We start from the raw sequence: 23,211 nt of genomic DNA on the forward strand, positions 1-23,211 counted from the left end.
ACTTTACGTCCTGTAAATAGCAAATGCGCTCATGACGCGACGCAACTTTCTCTTAAAGGTAATGGGAGATGAGACTCTGATTGGTTTATTCTCAAAACACACCTATAACTCATCAAGAAAATAAACTTAACCCTTTTAGACCATGCGCCATGGCGCAAAACGGATTCTCCCATCCTTAAATTAGCACGTATGGATTCTGACACGCCCTGAAAGCGTTTGCGCCCTGCGTTTTGCACTTTGCGCATGGACCGTCAAAATAGAGCCCAATATGTTTACAATTGCGCTCCCTTCGCAGTGCACTTTGAAAATGTTGACGTCATTTTGAACACAGCAAAGCGGAATTTATGTTACGTCTCCAAAGCTAGTATATTTTTTACTGCCATTGCTCCAAAGCTTGTGAAAAAAAACATAGCATCCCTTAAAGCTTTTAGTTTATAGTAAGTTATCTATTAAGAAATGTAGCCTACTGTATATGTTATCTGCCTAATGGTTAGAACATTTCTGCAGTGGTTTACATGTGTCAAATTGTAAAAGTAGACTTTAAAAAAATAAATAAATAAATAAACAATACCCTACTTATAAATATTACATTTCATTTCTTAATAAATAGCCTTATAATTTATTTCTTTATTTATTTATTTATTTGTTTATTTATATGATTTATTTAGGATATTAGAATACATGTTAGCTTTTGTAAGTGATTTTATGTTTTAGAATAGAATGTGTAATGTTCTCAATAATATTTGTAAAGGAAACAAAGGCCCTATATGTGCCATTTACATATATTTCAATTAATATAGAAAGCAAGTGCATGTTTTTACCAAAACTAATATTAGATTTTTTTATGCATGTGCATGTAAAACAATGTAATTTGCACAAAGAAATGATGGGGTTCTTCTCTAAAGATGTTGTTACCACCATGTTTAGAGCATCATTATGGGTGTTTTACGTTATAACTGACGTGGTTCAAACGAGGGATCTGCAACAAAGAAACTACATGTTTTGGGAAACACTCATCACTACAATGTTCTTTTACCAAACGATGCATCGTACTATGATAGTTTAGCTGCGAGTTACGTGGTTGTTTGGGAAACGCACCCCTGATTGGTCGAAATATGTTATGTGACACAAGGTGGTCATTTTGCTTAGGATGCTGAAATCTGCTGAAGCGCAGCAGGACAGAGGCATTACATGAACCCATCTGACGAAAAATAAAAGTTAAATTAGTAAGTAGATATCTAAATGCTTATATACATTTTTCTTAAAGGGGTGGTCCACTTTGATATCATATTTTAATTGATGAGTAATGTAGCTGTGTGAACATAAACAGCATCTCTAAATGTAAAATGCTCAAAGTTCAACGCAAAGGGAGAACTTAGTTTTTACAAAGTTAGCTTAAACCAAAGCCTACAATGAAAGAATTTTGGGAACTACAAAAAACAAATGCTGTGAGATCACAGAAGTACTTTTACCGTGCACACACGCTGCACAGCTAAGGGCCATGGCCAGAGGTGCTGTAACGTTACAGCTAGGGCTGTGCAAAAATATCGATATATCTAACTATCGCGATAATTTATTTCACGATAGTGTATCGATAGTCCAACCTGAAGTATCGATTCATGTTGTGCCCAACAACCTCCTCCTTTGCTCCAGTAGATGTCGCTAACTCGCTATCAACAAAATGCTAAGTAGTATGGTATCAGAAGTAAGAGTGAGCATGGTGGAAAATATAAAGGAGCCTCCAGCTTTTAGAGCTGACGTGTTTGCACTATGGCTTTAACACTATACCAGAGTACTGAATTAGACAAAAAATGCCATTTGCAAGCTTTGCAAATCTATCTTAAAAAATTCGGGAAACACTACGAACTTGCGTTTGTGGCGAGATGGATGCTTTAATGTTTATTTTTCTCAAGTGCCACTAGGGGGCGCTGCTCCGACCGGTCCTTCCTATCGCTTCCAGACAATACTTCCGGGGGTCGGAAGGAAGCGGAAGGGCAGGTAAACAATCGGAGATTATAAAAGAGGAAGAAAAGGCCAGAGAGGGGGCTTCTTGTTGTTTTGGTGTCGGGTATTTGGTGGTAAGAGTTGGAGAAGAACAGTGTAAGGTGGAGAGCTTGTTGATTTCAATGACTGTGTGAGGAAAAAACTGAGGGGTGGAAGCAATTCGTGGACGTGGTGACCAGGCGATCTCTCTAAGTATTGTGTGCGAGGGGTCTGAAATTCTCGATGGAAAAAGTGGACCTGTGCAGAACGGCTTCGGTGTCCCTGGGTCAGTAACTTTTGTCCATCTGCATCCATTCATACACCCACACATTCCACACACACATTACAACATTATCACATAGGCTTTCTTTACATTTTTTCCCTCTCTTGTTTCCAGTCGATCAGCCACACATTATTATTGTTTGTTTGTTTGTTTGTTTGTTTTCTTTTGGGTTATCTAAACATTATTATTGAAGTGTTTGAATTGTTTGTTTGATGTTTCCTTTTGTTACCTAAGAAGTGCTAATTTTGACTATGATCTATGACTGAACAGTGATTAAAAGTATATATTTTGATTTAGAAAACCTTTTTGTTGTACTGCTTGTTAAAAATATACCAGTTAATTTAATTTAAAGTGTGTGTTGGGTTATCTTTATTTTCTTCTCTTTGTGTGTATGGTGGTTGAGTGTTTGCCGCGGCTATCCAGGGTTTTAATTTAATTTTTGGCAAGTTAATCTTGTCTGGCGCCCAAAGATTTATTAATTCTGGTAACTATTTATTTTTTTTTTTGTTTGAGGTCCGCTGGCAGTGGGATTAAGGGACGTGTGAAAGCCAGCTAGTGCAGTACCCACGTGGACCAGCGGTTGAGCGTTCGGCTGCGGTGCAAGAGGTCCCGTGTTCGAATCCCGCGGAGTTCAGTTTTTTGAGATTTGAATTATTATTTTTTTTTCTTATTATAAACTGTATATAAGATTTATTTATTACAAACAACCACCGTCACATAAGTGGCGCCCGAACAGGGACCTCTTGCACCGCAGCCGAACGCTCAACCGCTGGTCCACGTGGGTACTGCACTAGCTGGCTTTCACACGTCCCTTAATCCCACTGCCAGCGGACCTCAAACAAAAAAAAAAATAAATAGTTACCAGAATTAATAAATCTTTGGGCGCCAGACAAGATTAACTTGCCAAAAATTAAATTAAAACCCTGGATAGCCGCGGCAAACACTCAACCACCATACACACAAAGAGAAGAAAATAAAGATAACCCAACACACACTTTAAATCATCACTTAACAAGACACCACGCAGATAAATTAGCGGCAGTGCGACCTCAACCGAAACCTCTTGATTCAAGGCAAACTACACTGGATAACATCATCAACAAGGTTCTATTTGCCTTAACTAACATTGCAGAGTTACTGAAAACTGCATAGGAAGAATGGGACATAAACTGGAAGGACCTGTCGTTGTAACAGACAACGCTACAAACATGACCATAGCAGCACAGCTGGCCGGCATGTTGCATTTAAAATGTTTCGTGCAAGCCATCAATTTATGTCCGACCAGTTTTCACAGCAAAATGTTTACTATGCTGTCTGTCGCACTGTCAGTTTCTAATAGCCTAGTTTATCGCATATCAGAACACTGTGTTGCAGTTTTATGTTTACTTGATGCATTTAAAAAAATTTTAACTTGCTTTTAGGGATGCTCATTTCCGTTAATTTTCTTAACTGACAACAGCTGCTCATTAATCGGTTATTAACGGTTAACTGGTCAGATTACTATTAATTACATTTTAAACAAATTGAAGTGTCTATTTTGTGTCTGACACATTAAATATTGCATTTTAAAATACTGATTATTTTAACATGCTAGCATATTAATAACAGAACATAACAACAGAGCATTTTCACGCACCTGCAGTGTTTAGCACAGAAGAACAGAATAAACTAAATAAAATAAATAGGACTGCCCTTAATTATTTTCACATAAATAATTCATTTATATTACAAAACGAAAACACTGACTGATTCTTTTTAAGAACCAGCATAGGCTGTTTTTTTTTTTCAATCATAGTTTTTTTCTTCCGTCAAATAAAAATCTCAGACTTCCTCAAATTGCCCGCTCCACGGAAAATAAGCATTTATTTAATTTATTTAATTATATCACAAAACCTTTTTACATTTTTAAGACAAATAATTATTTTAAAGATTATGTCTTGCTATATGGTTTCCTCTCTCCCCCTCGCAGTTCAAGTGTGCTGTGTGATGAAAAGACAATGGCAACGCGCGCATATGTTGATTTTTTGTAAATAGTTTTATTGTTTAAATATGATATTGCATTAATGTGCATACATTATATAAGCTGTAAAATAAAAGGTAAAGCCTATTTGTTGTGTTTATGACGCAGATCCAGGTCAACTTCAGCGCGTGTTTGGCATCAACACGTCTGTATCAAACAGCAATATTCTTCTTCCATTTTGCTTCTTTGGCAAATATGTCTGTAGGCACGGGTTATACGTTATCGTCCCGCAAGTTAACTAGTAGGCCTATGTCTAGCAGTTGAACAAGGGGCCGACCACAGCTAACGTGCTTTTCCATTCCAAAAAAGTGAGGCGCACCACACTCCTTTTATGCTGACGAGGAAAAAAGAAGAAAAGAAGCGCAGCCATGAAATGACTGAATCAGCTGGGTATCGATTGTGCAAAAGTGTTGCTGTCTGTGTTGTTACAATTGTAATATTTAATAATATTGTGATATTCAAGATTTGTACATTCATACAGCTCTGGATAACTTGAAACAGCGATTAGACTTTCAGAGCGGCATTAATGCGTCCTGAAGTAAAGTGAAACGGCTATAAACTCCAGCAAGATAGTGATTATATGCAGATCCATTTACCTTTATCTATAAATAAAGTATAATTATGGGAACTGTGTTCGAATTAACTGAAAGATTCCAAAGGACACGACACAAAGACAGAAGTGCTTACAGTTCAATATTAATTATGTTCCAGAGAATTATAAAACACATAGCAAGCATGATTTGACAAAACAGCTTCCAGAATCTCTCCCAGTTCAATGCTGGATTCGGTTAAAGTCTCCTCAAAGATGGAGCAGCTACAAGTAGACGCTGTGAACTCTGAGCCACGAGCTGTACGTGTTTTTATTTGTTAAAATTGATTATGACATGTAGAGTGTCTAACCTTAACGGTATGTTGTAGCAAAGATGTAAACAACGGGAAATGATGTTCGCCACCACTAATGATTTAGCTACAAATCCATATCAGTCAAACTGCCTTAAACATACACAAACACACACACACACTTCACCGGTGTGTGCAGCCTCTATTTCTATGTGTGTTCGCGACTTTGCATTGTTTCTCTCTATAGGCAGCCTTTCCATACGTTTTACATCTCAGATAATGAAGTCGCAAAAGATATGTGAACAATTCATGTTACTTACACAGGCATATTCCAGATATGTGTGAAAAATGTTGTGTAACGCGTTTATTTAAAAAAAAAAATACAGGAGAGCTCCCCATTATTGGTATGTAACAGCAAAAAAAATCAATCCAGGCTCACACAGGTCGCATCCCACATCTTGTGCTTTATTCTTCTGCCACCTGTGTTACCACAGAAAATAACTTAATCCGAGCATGAGAGAAAAAGAAAAGTAAACATCGCTCCCGTGCACATGCGCTTCTCGTGTTACAGATACTTCATAGTATACATACGCACACACATAAACACACACACACTCTCTTAAAGTAGCCGCACCCCATTTTCACTCGTTGCAGATACTTGTCAGATGTTATTTTAGAGAGGAAGCATGAGGTTGACTGACTGTTTACACAAAAAGCGTGTGCTTGTATGGGCGTGACGAGGCACCGATCCAAGAATCGCAGCACATTATGACACAAGACCAATCAGAGTCACTTGAGGGCGGGCTTTTCAGAGGAACTAGGAAATTTATCAGTCGTTTTCATGTTAGCTGAGTAGCTGTATATAATAAAAGTGAGATATATAAAAAAACAACGTGATTTCCTTCAAGTAAATCATGAGCACACATTGCTTTGCATCTTATTAACACAACCAAGCCTTAAAATTACACTCTGGACCACTCTTTAACTGATATACACGCATGGGTGACATGGTGGCACAGTGGTTAGCATTGTTGCCTCACAGCAAGAAGGTCGCTGGTTCGAGCCCTGGTTAAGTCAGTTGGCATTTCTGTGTGGAGTTTGCATGTTCTGCCCGTGTTCGCGTGGGTTTCCTCTAAGTGCTCCGGTTTACCCTACAAATCCAAAGGCATGCACTAAAGGTGAATTGAATAAACTAAATTTCCGTAGTACATGTATGTCCTGGTCCTCCAGGTTGGTGGTTGAGTGTTGGGCTCAATTTTGGGCTGATTTACAGTATACTTCCGCGACAAGTGCATGCGTATGCTCTGGCGCAACCTGCGCATGGACGCAAAACCCTCGATGTAGCCATTGCTGACACACACCTCTCAAAAAATGTAATTACACATCACAACAATGCAAAGCTCTGTGATTGGTCTGCTTGGTAACGCTGATGTGTAAGAGTGAGACCGAGAACCGTGCGAACCCATTGGAGCGAGTGTATACAGTTATTGAGTCCCATAAATGTGGTCTAGAGAGAAAGTTTTGTCTTATGAGTAAAGTGGTTGCATATCTCCCGGTTCCAGCCTCAAAATGAGCAAGTTCGAGCCACTTGTACATTAAGGTAGTGTTCAGAAAAACAACAGTGGAAGTGTTATTGCAGAGGAAACACAAACAGCGGCAGAAAGTATAAATACTCGACAACGCGCAAGCAATGCGCTGTAGGTCACGCCGATCACTCAATGCATAAGTATGAACCAGGCTAAACAACCTACCTCGTAAAAATTAGATGTTATGAATCACCAACATGGTACGTCTATATATTAAAGTCCTGGGAGTAAGAATAAGTAAGTAAAGAATATAAAAGCTGAAAAATCTGGAAGTTTAGTCTATTAGCCATTTTAAGTTATCTGTACTTAATCATTGAAGTTATCTGTAATTAAACAGTTATGTTAATTCAATGAAGAGACCATATTTGGTCAACTCGATTAATTAAGTTGTAGATTTCCCATTACTCAAAGGAACTGAGGGAATCATTTTCCTCAAATCATTAGGGTTTACAGTGCAGACGAAAGAACTCTCCTTTCAAAAGATATTCATCTATACCATTTTTTAAATGTACTTCATAAAGAAAGCTGTAATCAAACAACAAGCAAAGACAAAATCACTCGCTGATAAGATTTTTTTATTTACCTAAATTCTTCAATTAAAATGTTTTGCGTTTTTATTTTATCTCATTCACATATAGTATTTGTTCAGCTGATTTAGCAGAGATTTAAGAACAACAACAAACTATTGTGGTAATTTATATTGTTATTTTTATTATTATTTATTGAAATTGAACATTTATTGTTAAATTTGACTTACAAATTTTGTTTTAATACAATTATTTGTATTGTTTTAAAGGATTATTCTGTTTTGAAATGGAAGCGACTCTATTTGACCTCATGGCAAGAATGAGGGTTGAAAATGATCTTGTTTATTTAAGATGAATATGTTTTTGTGGTCTAAAACCATATCCTTAGAATTAAAATATTAAGAAAGTCCTTGCACATTTTAGAGAGCCCTACAGGATTATTAGTTCTCAGAAAAAGAAAGATCAGAAGAAAAAATAATCTTAAAAGCAGCATATTTGGCTGTATAATCCCTCTAGGACACCGAATCAGGATGTGCAAGGTTGCATGAGAAGGACTTGACTCTGACAAAATGGATTACACATGTGTTTAGTTTCATTTATAGGAGGATGAGTTAGTGATAAAGGCTTTTGTCTTATTCTATCATTCACTGCACAAGGTAAAACATTGTGTTACAGGAGCAAGTGTGAGTGTACATCAGGCAACAACATTTGTTCACAGTTTTGGAGATGTTTGGAAATTAGTTTCAAGACATACTTTCATACATTTTGTTTCAAGCTATAAGTGTGTCATTTAATGTGTCATCTACCAGTCTGCCTGTCAATGTCACACTTCATCCTTCTCTCGCTCAAGAATAAAACCCCAAGTTTTTTGAACTCCTCCACCTGGGGCAAGTACTCTCATCTAAACTACATCTTACATGTTCTGCCTTTGTGCTTTGTTTTCTTTGTTTGCTCATTACTACACCCGCACACATCGCTAAAGTCCAGCATCTTCACTTTGGCACACTGTCTTGACTTGTGCGGTTGAATGACATTTGTCCTGGGAGCACTGTACAAATGTGGCATCGCTATTGACGCATACTCAGGGTTTGTATGTGATATCTAGTGTATACAGTTGAAGAATTATTTGTTTTATTTCAGCTAGAATAAAAGCTGTTTTTATTTTTTGACACCATTTTAAAGACAAAATTATTAACCCCTTTAAGTTATATTTGTTTTTGATAGTCTACAGAACAAACTATCGTTATACAATTGCTTGCCTAATTACCCTAACCTAGTAAACGTAATTAGCCCAGTTAAGCCTTTAAATGTAACTTTAAGCTGTATAGAAGTCTTTTGAAAAATATCTAGTCATATATTATTTACTGTCATCATGGCAAAGAAATCGGTTATTAAAAATGAGTAATTAAAACTTTTATGTTTAGAAATGTGTTGAAAAAAAATCTTCTCTCCGTAAAACAGAAATTGGGGAAAAAACAAACAGGGGGGCTAATAATTCTGACTTCAACTGTATCTATGGTGTCTCAAGTCCACTGACATACACGGTGAGCTAACTGGAAAGCCATCCATACGGAGGTAGTCAGCTGCTAGTGCGAAAAAAACGACAACATAATGCCCCGTATCACTTGTTTTAAATATGAAATACAGCCATACGTTCCTCTGGCCTATGTTGCAATTATTTAAGCCACTTTATCGGCTTAAAGATGTCGACCTAATTTTGTTATCGATAATATTAAAAGTAGCATTTATGGGCTGATATCGATATGGCCGCGAATATATTGTGCATCCCTACTTTTCAAAACAAATCCCTGATTTCAAAGTGCTTTGCAGGCAGAAAATGTGTTATTCAAAAAATAATAATAAATTTCAATTCATATTACAAAATCAGTTTTGAAAAGTGCAAAAGCATGCAATACTATATATATATATATATAGACACATATATATATATATACATATCATATGTATGTATATATATATATATATATATATATATATATATATATATATATATATATATATATACATATACACACACACATATATATAATAATTCTATTCTTATATATATGTGTATAAAAAATATGTATATATACTGTATGTATATATATATATATATATATATATATATATATATATATATATATATATATATATATATATATATATATATATATACATACATACATACATACACACACAGTTGAAGTCAAAATTATTAGCCCCCCCTTTGATTTTTTTTAAAATATTTCCCAAATGATGTTTAGTAGAGCAAGGAAGTTTTCAGAGAATGTCTGATAATATTTTTTTCTTCTGGAGAAAGTCTTATTTGCTTTATTTTGGCTAGAATAAAATATTTTAAAGTTTTTCATTTTTTAAACACCATTTTAAGGTAAAAATTATTAGCCTCTTAAAGCAAATTTTTTTCAACTGTCTTCGGACAAACCATCGATATACAATAACTTTCCTAATTACCCTAACCTGCTTAGTTAAGCCTTTAAACATCACTTTAAGCTGTGTAGAATAGTCTTTAAAATATTTAGTAAAATATTATATACTCTAATCAAGGAAAAGATAAAATAAATCATTTATGAGAAATTAGTTATTAAAACTATTATGTATGAAAATGTGTTGATAAAATCTTCTCTCCGTTAAACAGAAATTGGGGAAAAAACATACAGGGGAGCAAATAATTCAGACTTCAACTGATATAGTCAAAACTGGCTGTAAAAATGCTGAGTGTGGTATTAGTAGTGATGTAGTTGTGTGTAAGAGTGAATTAGAGTCCATACGGAGATCTGATGGGGTCTGACAGGATGGAGCGTCCAGCCCCACAGCAGGAGACTATAAATACCCCATCACCCCATCTCTTTCTCCCTCGCTCATCTCAACTCATCAGACATGAAAAGATGGCAGATGCATTAATAAACAAAAAGAGACTGTGCAAATTAAGCATAAATAAACGCCAAAATCATTATTTAGATATTCAGCTCCAGACGGCGATGCATGAGGAGAGGCTCTGGGGGGAGTTACGTAACTGACTCTAATCCTGTTTGCTATGCATCACAAAAACAGAAGAAAACACTTCACTGAAAGAGTCAGGGCAGCTTCTATCCATCTCAAATGACTGCATTCATGACATTTTGATTAATATAGATATAAATGTAAGTTTTTAGCCTAATAAAATTGCTGCTCATGATTGTGCAGCTCTGACAAACATTTAAAAACTATTGCGTGAGACTAGACATGCTAATATTCAACAACACAATGATTTGTGAAAATGAACAGGCATGGTATGGTTATCGAGGTTTCTTCAAAACACAGTGAATTTTTGATTTAACATATAGAGTATTCAGATTGTTGGTTCACCACAACAGCACAAGTTTGAAGGTCTAATAGGTTACTTAGTTTAAAAACAAAAACTGTTTTTACTACTAATCTGGCCTTTGAAATAACCAAGATATTGACTGAAAATATTATGATTTATTTATATTCCTGCTGTTCATAACCACTTCAAAATAATACTATTTGATAGTGAATGAAAAGTTTGTCTTCTAGTAGTGAATTAAAACTGACTATTACACTTGTTAAGCATTTATTAATTGTAGTAGGTGGTGTTAATATCTTAGTTAATGTTTAATATAGATTCAATTAAATTCTTTCACCTCGTCAGCAGTCCCTGTCACTTCCGGTGTGCCCCAGGGTTCAGATTTGGGTCCCCTGCTATTTAACATCTACCTTCTTCCACTTGGTTTTATTTTCCGCAAACATCAAATCCATATTCATTGCTACACAGATGACACCCAGATCTATTCATCAACCAAACCCAACCTCAAACTTCCACCTTCATCCACTACTAACTGCTTTGCAGACGTCATATCATGGTTTACCTCAAATTTCCTAAAATTAAATGACAATAAAACTGAACTTATACTTATAGGTACACGATCCACTTTAAACAAATCACATAACTTTTCTATTCCCACAAATCATTCTGTCATTACCACTTCCCTTCATGTTTAGAGTCTGGGGGTCATCTTCGATAGCACCCTTTCTTTCACTGCACATGTTAATAATGCCACCCGGTCCGGCTATTTCCACTTTCGAAATATAAATCATTTACCTCCTTCCTTCACACCTCATTCAGCTGCCATTCTTGTTCATAGTTTAGTCACATCCCATTTAGATTACTGTAATTCCCTTCTGTTTGGCCTACCTATAAACTCTTCATAAATTACAGCTGTTACAAAATGCTGCAGCCTGTATTATCACAAAAACTCCCTCTTTCTGTCACATAACACCCAAACCGCTTTACTGGTTCCCATCTTTTTTAGAATTATTTATAAAATACTCCTTCTCACTTTTAAAGCCATCCACAATCTTGCTCCTCCACCTTACTAATCTTGGTCATATCGCCACACCTTCAGCTTTGGAATTCACTCCCTCCTGATCTCCGTAATTTAGACTCTCTTTCACAATTTAAATCCAAACTCAAAACACATCTGTTTAGAGCAGCTTATTCACTTTAACCCGACTGCATTTTTAAAAATTGTATTTTATTCTATTGACTTTTATTGTGTTTTTATTTGAACTGATTGTTCTAGTTGTCCAGTACGATGACTTTAAGTGTCAAGAAAGGCGCCTTTAAATAAAATGCATTATTGTTATTATTATTATTATTATTATTATAATTATTATTAATAATAATAATAACGCAGAAAAAAATTCAAAAAGTGATAATTTATTTATAAAGCTAACACCTAATCACTGTAGGTTCAGTGGTATTTTTATTTATAATACTATGCACTATAACATAACAATCTTATTGATTATAAATAATATAATAACATAATAGGGGCAACACAGTGGCTCAGTGGTTCTCATTGTCGCCTCACAGCAAGAAGGTTGCTTGGTTTCTTGCCATTTCTGTGTAGAGTTTGCATGTGCTCCCTGTGTTAGCGTGGATTTTCTCTGGGTGCTCCGGTTTCCCCCACAGACCAAAGACATGCGTTATAAGTGAACTGGGTAAACAATTATTGAATTGTTTAATTCAATAAGCTACTTAATGTTTAGTTTTAATTTATTGTGATTAAAATACAATAGTAAATCTAAATGGATATACCCAAGTAATATGTACTTAGTGTTTCGTAATATATTGAACTAATGCCAAAAAAAGACAGACGCGAGTAAAACTTACTTCACAAAGTTAGTAAATCTAAGCGCATGTTCTCTGATTCAAACCTGGCGGGTGGAGCAGATGAGAGCAACTGATGTTTTTCTCACACAGACTGATGAGATATTTACAAAGTAATTAACACTATTTGTTTATTGCTCAGTTATACAGCTCCTGTCAGCAATTTTGGTGGTTAAAGAGGTAGCATGAAGCAGGGCCGGAGTGGGACTCCTTTTCAGCCCTGGAGTTTCAAGCCTCAGACCGGCCCACCTCAGTTCACGACTGACTATATTAAAATAAGGTCATTTCCAAATCAGTTTCTAATGACACTATCACGTCTTTTTTTTTTTTTTAAACAGCTGCTTTAGAACTTCAAATATTCAACAACCCTAACAGTATTATATGTCTTAACAATAAAAATGAAAAAAATAAATTACTCAGACAAGGATCGAACCCAGGTCTGCAGCATCAAAAACTAACGTGCTATACACTGAACCACAACGGCTGTTCATTGAGAAGTGACTCAGCGACAAAAATAGATAAAAAGAGGAGACCTGCGGTAAAATAATGAATAAAAAGGTTGTGGTCAGGTAATTAAATAAATAAATAAATTTAAAAAGTGTGACTGCTGAGAGCAACAGATTCTAGAGCTAGAATCGGCCCTGCCGGGCAAAAAACGGACCGGCCCACCGGGAATTCTCCCGGTCCTCCCAATTAGCCAACAATCCGGGCCTGGCATGAAGTGTTGTTTGAGTGAGTTTGCTGAAAATCTGATAAGCATGAGTATATTAGCAAATGGTGTCTGTGTCTAAAACAACTGTGTTGCATTTTTATATCATACAGTCTATTATGTCATAAAGCAAGAGGTAACATTGATAACATTGCAACTAACTCTACAGTATTTTAATGCACTTATTTGTGTATTTGACAGGATTTCAAAAGACCTGCTTAAAGACTGCTTCACCAATTGTTGGGAAGATCATTGTACTGGGCAATACTACAGAAGAGGAAGATACCAACATAGATGACCACATCATTCTGTCTAAAAGGACTTATTAAATTTGTTTATTGGGAAGTTTAATTCAAATTAAAGTCCTCAATGAAAATTTGTGGCAGTGTTTTAATTAAGAAACAGTTGCAATGCATCACCATATTTTTTTTAACATTTTAAAGTAAAGTTAACTCAGGATAACTAAAAAAGATAACTAGGAATATTGGATAAAATATAACTCTCAAAATAGTAATATATTTAAATGTACGACTTAAGTAAATTTTACAAACAAAAAGTCAATAGAATTTACTTAAAATTTCCCAATTAAATTCAACTTAACATTTCTAATTAAATGTACTAATAATTTTGGTTTATCTTTTACTTGGCAAAGCTTTGAAGATTTATTAGCCTTTTCTGAGTGAAAAAGTTGCCTTGCATGTAAATCCTACTCCTCATTTTTTACAGTGTACAATAAAGTATTTTATACATGAAACCTTCAGCAATTATCTAAACAAGTAAATTTCTCATCAAATGTGAGAATAAAATGTCAACCAGATGAGCTAATTTCAATACTGTGATCATCCAGATGCAGTTTGTCCTTTGGTTGTAGAAATGCTAAGTCACCAAATAAACCTCTCAAATCAATACTTATGCACAGCTTCAGTTTTCTGCAGCCATTTGAATAGTAGTAGATGTGCTGTCCTGGTTTTGTTTACCTCTCCATTCTGCTGCCTCAATGACAACAAATGTGATGCTCAATTAAACCAGATCTCCTCTGAGAAGTTGAGATGGGTAAAAGTTTTAGACATTTATTACAGACTTGGTTTCCTTTGCATGTTTTTAAAAAATTGCAGAAATAGCAAAATAATCCACTGTTTACACAAATTTGTGTCAATAATATATATTGATAAAGGCTAATAGTTAACTATAGATTGAACAAGTAATAATACATGTGCATGACATAAAAAAAATAATAATAATTAAAATGTGTTTTGTCAGGCTCCCAAAATGCTGCTGTTGTGTAAATAAAGAGACAAAATTAATTAATTAAAAAAGTTGTTGAAATTTACCTGTATTTATCTGATCTATATGACAAAGGTCAAAACATTATCACATTGACTATGCATTGACTTTGCAGTCTTTGCACTGAACTCAAAATGCAAAATGCAAAATGTATTTCTTATAACATTTAAAAGGTTTATTTTGCATATACAGTTAAAGTCAGAGTTATTATCCCCCCTAAATTATTTTCCCTCCAATTTTTGTCTGACGAAAAGATTTTTTTCAGCACCTTTCTCAACATAATAGTTTTAATAACTCATCTCTTATCACTGATTTATTTTATCTTGGCCATGATGGCAGTAAATAATATTTAACTAGATATTTTTTCAAGACACTTCTATACAGCTTAAAGTGACATTGAAAGGCTTAACTAGGTTATTTGGGTTAACTAAGCTGGATAGGGTAATTTAGGTAAGTTATTATGTAATGATGGTTTGTTCTTTAAAAATTATAGCTTAAAGGGGCTAATAATTTTGACCTTAAAATGTTTTTTTTAAAACATTATTATCAGACACACTGTCAAAATTTCCTTGCTCTGTTATACATAATTTGGAAAATATTTAAAAAAGAAAACAATAAAAAGGGGGGCTAATAAGTCTGACTTCAACTGTACATATATGAAAATATTTTTTATGGACCTCAAATATGGTTAGTAATATTACTAAAGCTAAAACAATGTATAAGATTAATAGAAATATTATAAGAATTAAATAAATAAATAAATAAATAAATAAATAAATAAATAAATATGAATATAGAAATATTAATAAATATCATAATAACATTCACAAATAAAAATCATAATAATATAAAAACATCAGTTGATACTGAACTACGATAGTTTATTAATAACCAATTTTTTATCAGTAATCTACTTTTTAATAAGATTTCTTTTGAAACGACACATTTTATTCCCTTCAGTATTAGAAAGTTTTAGGCACCATTACAAAAAAAAGTTGGAAGTTATCCACATGAATCTTGTCTAGTCAGTTTTAAACTGATCATTTTAAATGATGAACAGATATCACCTCACTTACTAGGGTTTTTTTATTAGCTGCCGCTACCAAAATGAAAAAAAGAAAAAGCCTTGCATTTGCTCTATATGATCAGGACATTGACAAATGATTTCAGTGCAACACTAAAGCTTTAGCTGATTGTCGAGAAAATGAAATGTCTTAAAATATGTATTTATGTTATCCATCTGGGCCTTTTTGTTATGGTAGACCGCTGTTTCTTTACATGAACCGGAGGAAATCCATTACAGCTCCCTCAGGACAATGATAATACACCTGTCATGTTCACCAGCGAACAACCACCAGATGTCGCTGGTAAACACACACACTTAGAACTACACTTTTCCTGGACTACATTTTCATACATGCACTTCTCCCTGACACCCATGCTCACTCATCTAGCTTGATTACATTTGCACACCTTAGGACTTTCAGAGACTGATTAACACACACTATTTAAACCACACATTCACCCCTTCAGTTTGCCGAGTCTTGTTCACTGTTTAGTAGCATTACAACGCGTTTACCTGGTCTTGTTTTCCCGTGTTTTGTTCTTAGCCCTGTTTATCCTTGTCATCCTGTTTAGCCGCCTGCCTTACGACCTATTGCCTGTTTACTGACTACGATTCTGGATTTTCTACATATATCTGTTTGCTCCCGTATTGACCACTGCTTGCCTGACTGTGAATAAACCTGCACATTGGATCCTACCATCTGTTGTGGTGTTACTCCCCGGCGTTACAGAAGACTCGGCCACACAATGGATTCAGCGGGTATCAAGATCATGTGTCTGCATCAGGAAGCCCGGTCTATAGAGGAATACGTGGAGGACTTCATCCAGGTAGCCCATTTAACATCTTTGGATGACTTATGCCTAATGATTTTCTTTCGTGGAGGACTTTCTGAGCCCCTATATTCCACAATGCCTTTGCATGACCCCCACGGGACTCTAGAAGGTTATATTGATCTTGCACTTCAAATGAGTGGGTCCCCCTTCACTGTAGGAGAGGTGGAGGACACCCCTAAATATTTTTTTGGGGGGGGCAAAGGACAGCAAGACCCGCTGGCAACGGGGCTTGCTGCTCATTCCATCACCACACTCCCAGCTCACAAGATGGCCGACTCCAGTCCTCCAGCTCACAAGATGGCCGACTCCAGTCCTCCAGCTCACAAGATGGCCGACTCCAGTCCTCCAGCTCACAAGATGGCCGACTCCAGTCCTTCAGCTCACAAGATGGCCGACTCCAGTCCTCCAGCTCACAAGATGGCCGACTCCAGTCCTCCAGCTCACAAGATGGCCGACTCCAGTCCTTTAGCTCACAAGATGGCCGACTCCAGTCCTCCAGCTCACAAGATGGCCGACTCCAGTCCTCCAGCTCACAAGATGGCCGACTCCAGTCCTCCAGCTCACAAGATGGCAGACTCCAGTCCTCCAGCTCACAAGATGGCCGACTCCAGTCCTCCAGCTCACAAGATGGCTGACTCCAGTCCTCCAGCTCACAATGTGGTCACAACCAGCCCTCCAACTCACAATGTGGTAAACGCCAATCTGCCACTAGCTCACAAGATGGTTTCCTGTTCCTTGTCCGTTCCTGCCATAGTTCCTGTTCTAGTTCCTGAAATACCATCACCTGAGCCCCCAGAATGGCCACCACCACCTGAGTTGCCAGAGCTGATGCCACCACCAGATCTGTTACTGCCAGAGCTGCCACCGCCACCTCCAGAGCTGCCACCGCCACCTCCAGAGCTGCCACCGCTACCTCCAGAGCTGCCACCGCTACCTCCAGAGCTGCCACCGCTACCTCCAGAGCTGCCACCGCTACCTCCAGAGCTGCCACCGCTACCTCCAGAGCTGCCACCGCTACCTCCAGAGCTGCCACCGCTACCTCCAGAGCTGCCACCGCTACCTCCAGAGCTGCCACCGCTACCTCCAGAGCTGCCACCGCTACCACCAGAGCTGCCAGACCCTCCAGAGCTGCCAGACCCTCCAGAGCTGCCAGACCCTCCAGAGCTGCCAGACCCTCCAGTGCTGCCAGACCCTCCAGTGCTGCCAGACCCTCCAGTGCTGCCAGACCCTCCAGTGCTGCCAGACCCTCCAGTGCTGCCAGACCCTCCAGTGCCGCTGCCGCCAGAGCTGCCAGGGCCAGGACCACCTGAACCTCCAGATTGGCCGCCGCCTCCTGAGCTCGCTGAATGGCCGCCGCCTCCTGAGCTCGCTAAATGGCCGCCGCCTCCTGAGCTCACTGAATGGCCGCCGCCTGAGCTTCCTGAATGGCCGCCGCCGCCTGAGCTTCCTGAATGGCCGCCGCCGCCTGAGCTTCCTGAATGGCCGCCGCCGCCTGAGCTTCCTGAATGGCCGCCGCCGCCTGAGCTTCCTGAATGGCCGCCGCCGCCTGAGCTTCCTGAATGGCCGCCGCCTCCTGAGCTTCCTGAATGGCCGCCGCCGCCTGAGCTTCCTGAATGGCCGCCGCCTCCTGAGCTTCCTGAATGGCCGCCGCCTCCTGAGCTTCCTGAATGGCCGCCGCCTCCTGAGCTTCCTGAATGGTCGCCGCCGCCTGAGCTTCCTGAATGGTCGCCGCCGCCTGAGCTTCCTGAATGGTCGCCGCCGCCTGAGCTTCCTGAATGGTCGCCGCCGCCTGAGCGTCCTGAATGGCCGCCGCCTGCTGAACTTCCTGAATGGCCGCTGCCACCTAAGCTTCCCCAATGGTCGCAGCCTCATGATCCAGGCCCTCCGCAGCTCCACGTTCCAGGCCCTCCGCAGCTCCACGCTCCAGGCCCTCCGCAGCTCCACGCTCCAGGCCCTCCGCAGCTCCACGCTCCAGGCCCTCCGCAGCTCCACGCTCCAGGCCCTCCGCAGCTCCACGCTCCAGGCCCTCCGCAGCTCCACGCTCCAGGCCCTCCGCAGCTCCAGGCCCTCCGCAGCTCCAGGCCCTCCGCAGCTCCACGCTCCAGGCCCTCCGCAGCTCCACGCTCCAGGCCCTCCGCAGCTCCACGCTCCAGGCCCTCCGCAGCTCCACGCTCCAGGCCCTCCGCAGCTCCACGCTCCAGGCCCTCCGCAGCTCCACGCTCCAGGCCCTCCGCTGCTCCACGCTCCAGGCCCTCCGCTGCTCCACGCTCCAGGCCCTCCGCTGCTCCACGCTCCAGGCCCTCCGCTGCTCCACGCTCCAGGCCCTCCGCTGCTCCACGCTCCAGGCCCTCCGCTGCTCCACGCTCCAGGCCCTCCGCTGCTCCACGCTCCAGGCCCTCCGCTGCTCCACGCTCCAGGCCCTCCGCTGCTCCATGCTCCAGTCCTGCCCCCGCTGCATGGTCCTGGCCCTCCATCCCTCCCCCAGTTCCGCCTCCGCTCCACCTCCCGCCTGAACAGTATTAGGAGTGTCTGGAAGCCACTCCTTAGAGGGGGGGCTCTGTCATGTTCACCAGCGAACAACCACCAGATGTCGCTGGTAAACACACACACTTAGAACTACACTTTTCCTGGACTACATTTTCATACATGCACTTCTCCCTGACACCCATGCTCACTCATCTAGCTTGATTACATTTGCACACCTTAGGACTTTCAGAGACTGATTAACACACACTATTTAAACCACACATTCACCCCTTCAGTTTGCAGAGTCTTGTTCACTGTTTAGTAGCATTACAACGCGTTTACCTGGTCTTGTTTTCCCGTGTTTTGTTCTTAGCCCTGTTTATCCTTGTCATCCTGTTTAGCCGCCTGCCTTACGACCTATTGCCTGTTTACTGACTACGATTCTGGATTTTCTACATATATCTGTTTGCTCCCGTATTGACCACTGCTTGCCTGACTGTGAATAAACCTGCACATTGGATCCTACCATCTGTTGTGGTGTTACTCCCCGGCGTTACAACACCACAGTCCCACAAAAAATGTAATGGACATGAAATAAATAACATTCACATACATAGTCAGATAACACTATTCACCAAAAGATGTGACTTCTAAACTGTCCTATTAAGATAATAATGAAGTAGATAACAATAAAAAGAATGATATCACTGATTCTGAAAACTCAACTCATATATTTTAAAACATTATTTAAACATTTATTTTCAGGATACTAGTGCTTATTCTCTGAATACTAGTATATTAATTCAGTAGTACTTATTATGCATTAGCTGTTAGTGCTTCTTTAGCTAGTAGTACATTTTTAAAGGAACCTATAATGCATGTTTATTAGATTCTACAGTTTGTATGTTCATTTCTTCTATACAAAAAACTAATAAATAGATTCTAGTACTTATTCATTACATAATAGCACTTATTTCAGTAGTGGTGACCTGTGACTATTCTATTCCTGCTGACAAAACTTTACCTGACCTTACATTGAGGAGAAAAAAAACCTTGGACTACTAGGTATTCCATTTGTGACTAGTAATTATTTTTATATACTGGCAATTATTTACTTATGTTTTTATTCTCAGTATTATTCATTAAACTACACTTTAAAACCCAAAAACTTAAAGTAACTCGAACCATTTGAGGAAACCGGATGCAACAAACCAGTTGAGTTAAAAAAATCTATATGAGTACTGTGAACTTGCTCCATTTAAGTTGATATAATGAGCTTTTTAATTAACTCATTACCTTATTACACTTTTCAAATGAGTAGAATTAACTTTCAGCTAATTTTGAGTTAACTACACTCAATTCATTTGATAATGTTGACTGTTGGGTTATACAGTGTACTAGTCCATACTTTTTGATTAGTGCTATATCTAACGAGTACTACCAATTCTTTTCAATAAATAATAGCAGCAATTACATAAATGCTGGTATCTATTAAATAAATACTAAACAATAAGTAGTAATGAATAATTCACAATGAACTAACAAGAGTAATACTTTACTCACAGAGGTGTTTTTATGACTGTCATTAAACCTCTATAATCATGACATGACATGTCATGAATGTGAATGAGATTTTATAACAGCTGTTGTTAAGTGTTATTTACTCAGTTACAGGCATGGGAAAGATTCTGACGGTATGATAACCTTGTATAAAAATATCACGGTTTTCATGGTATCACTGTAGTGTGCTCCCTGCTCTAACATTTGTTCTTTTTAAATGTCTGGGTAAAAAACAAAAACTTTTTCAATATATTTAAAACAAAATATTTTATTTTTTGAAAAATTTATAATGTTTTGGAACAGTAAACATGTCAGGCTAAATAATTCAAATGAATCATTGACTTCCGCTGTCTTTATTTGTTTCAAAAACAGATTTCTTTACAATTTAAAAGCTATCTTTGGATATTTTTTCTGCTGGATATACAGTTGTCCTTAAAAAACAGAAAAAAAAGAGTAAGTAAAAAATCGTACACATACCTTAGGAACGGTAGTACACAAAATGTTGGTGGTTTTAAAACCTTGACTTTTCCAAATCGCGGTACACCTTGAAAACAGTTATCGTTCCATGCCTATATGACAGTTTACATCCAAAGACATTTTTACATCCAAAGTACTAGTATTTAAGTATGATTGTGTTTAAAAGAATTAAAAAGGTATTAAATAACTACCATTAACACAATGTAAATATACAACATGTAAGTAATAAGTATAAGTAATAAGCAAAAAAATAAATAGTATGATTTATGTTCACATACAGCAAGAGGGGAAAAATAAAAATACATCAAGCATGCATTTAGATGAACAGTTTATTCAGCTTTACACGACAGCTCAGCACGGCCATGAAAGCTGTGATTGAAAAAAACCTGGAAAGTATTCTGGACAGTGACATAAATCAGGGTGAAGGAGTGGGAGGAGAGCTTCAGTGTTTATATTGTTGAGGAGAGGGCTCATAAACTGACTATGGATCTTGAACTAAACCCCAGAGGCTCACAGACAGAGCATTGGCAGCCATAAGAGACCATTCCTCATCAGCAGACTCCAGTGGAGGAGCTCAGAGAGGGTGGACACCATACCGCTCCACAGACACATAGCAGAAAAACAACCATTCATTCCCCAACTGGCTGCAATTATGGTTGAATGTGAATAATCTGGAGAGCCCCAACATTCACGCAGGCAGTTAATGGTACATTCCCTATTTTCTTTTCATTTTGGAATGGGAGAACACATGACAGTCAGCTGACGGAGAAGTGAACCACAGGCGATCTGGCAGAGTCACTCATAAACTCCATCCACATGGAGCTCAGAGTAACTTCCCGCAATTACACTAAGTGCATGGGCTCTCACACGCACATACAAAAGCACATACAAAAAAATAATAATAATAAAAAATTAAGAGACCACTTTTCTGGATTTTCTGGATTCATTAGGTGTGGGCTTGAGTAAAATGTTAATATTTGTTTCATTCTAAACCAGGGGTGTCCAAACTTGGTCCTAGAGGGCCAGTGTCCTACATAGTTTTGCTCCAACTTCCACCAACACCTGCCTGGAAGTTTCTAGTATACCTAGCAAGAGCTACAGCAGCTGGTTCAGGTGTGTCTAATTGGGGTTGGAACTAAAATATGCGGGACACAGACCCTCCACGACTAAGTTTGGACACCACCATTCTAAACATTTGTTCCCAATCAAAAAAAGTAATAAATAGTTTTATTTTCAGGAAATGACAGTTGTTCAGAATAACAAATGTTTCCTTTTTGCGACTGAAAACCAACGTTATTCCAACAAATGTTGTTTTCTTAACCATTCTGAATTGAAATTGGTAATGTTTTATGTACATATGAATGTACAGATGCTCTGAAAACATGTCACATTTTTTGCTATTTTATGGTGAAAAATATTATCTAGATAAATTTATTCTCATATTTAGAAGAAATGTCATCAGTAGTTTACAGAATAAAACAGTTCTGTTAGGTTGGATGGTAACATTGGTGGACAGCCATTTTAGGTCTCTCCAAAGATGCTCAATTTGGTTAAAGTCAGGACTATAGCTAGACCATTCAAGAACAGTCACTGAGTTGTTGAGTTGTTGACCATGTGATATTCTGTTTTACTTTTATAAATCTGAAAAAATGTTAGCGATTCTGTGTTTTTCTGTCAATATGGGGTGCTGTGTGTACATTAATGAAGAAAAAATAAACTTAAATTATTTTAGCAAAAGGCTGCAACATAACAGGGTCTGAATACTTTCTGTACCCACTGTATAGTAACTTAATTGACACTGATTACTATTAATAAATGATTAGCATTTTCGAACAAAAAGTTTTGTAAAAATCACCAGTAACACTCCAGGGTTTTCTCAATGATTATTTCAATGATTGTCTTATAAAGAGTTAAAAACATAACTAATAGTAAGTCAAGAAAAACTATTTATTTTTATCTTATTAATTTGTCATTTTTGTAGGCCAGTTTGAAATTTACCCAATAGCCTAGAAGTTAAACACATGTAGACAATCACTGAAGTTGACACTACCCTGGTTCTTTTTCCACAGAATTTTAAATAATTGAAAGAAAATAAGCTGAATGAAATAAAAATGTATGATTCGTACATGTTTTGTTCATTATAATAATCTTCACAAATTAACACAATTTATTTAATGAATTTTAAAACAACTACAAACCACAGGAGTAAAAGACTAAAATGTTAAACGTTGTATGTGTTGTGGTGGTTGTTCATTAATAGAAGAACAGACTTTAAGGAACCTGATGAAGCAAACTTAAATTGCTGCTTTTTAAATATTAAAATATTATTTTCTGTGTGTTAACTATCAAAATAAAATGTGTGTTTTATATGCATAAATGCACA

The 23,211-nt window shown here is 38.0% G+C and overlaps 1 protein-coding gene and 1 long non-coding RNA gene across 3 annotated transcripts in view; one reads left to right on the top strand and one right to left on the bottom strand.

Moving 5' to 3' along the window:
• Positions 1–23,211, bottom strand: part of lzts2a (leucine zipper, putative tumor suppressor 2a) — a 155,717-nt gene that overhangs the window by 111,929 nt on the left and 20,577 nt on the right. The gene's annotated exons all lie outside the window — the stretch shown is intronic.
• Positions 1,989–15,160, top strand: LOC110438972 (uncharacterized). The gene is made up of 2 exons (XR_002457369.3): positions 1,989–2,269; positions 13,344–15,160. It is a non-coding gene; the product is annotated as an uncharacterized lncRNA (long non-coding RNA).

This window comes from Danio rerio, chromosome 13 (assembly GCF_049306965.1).
Source record: "Danio rerio strain Tuebingen ecotype United States chromosome 13, GRCz12tu, whole genome shotgun sequence".
Classification (NCBI taxonomy): Eukaryota; Metazoa; Chordata; class Actinopteri; order Cypriniformes; family Danionidae; genus Danio; species Danio rerio.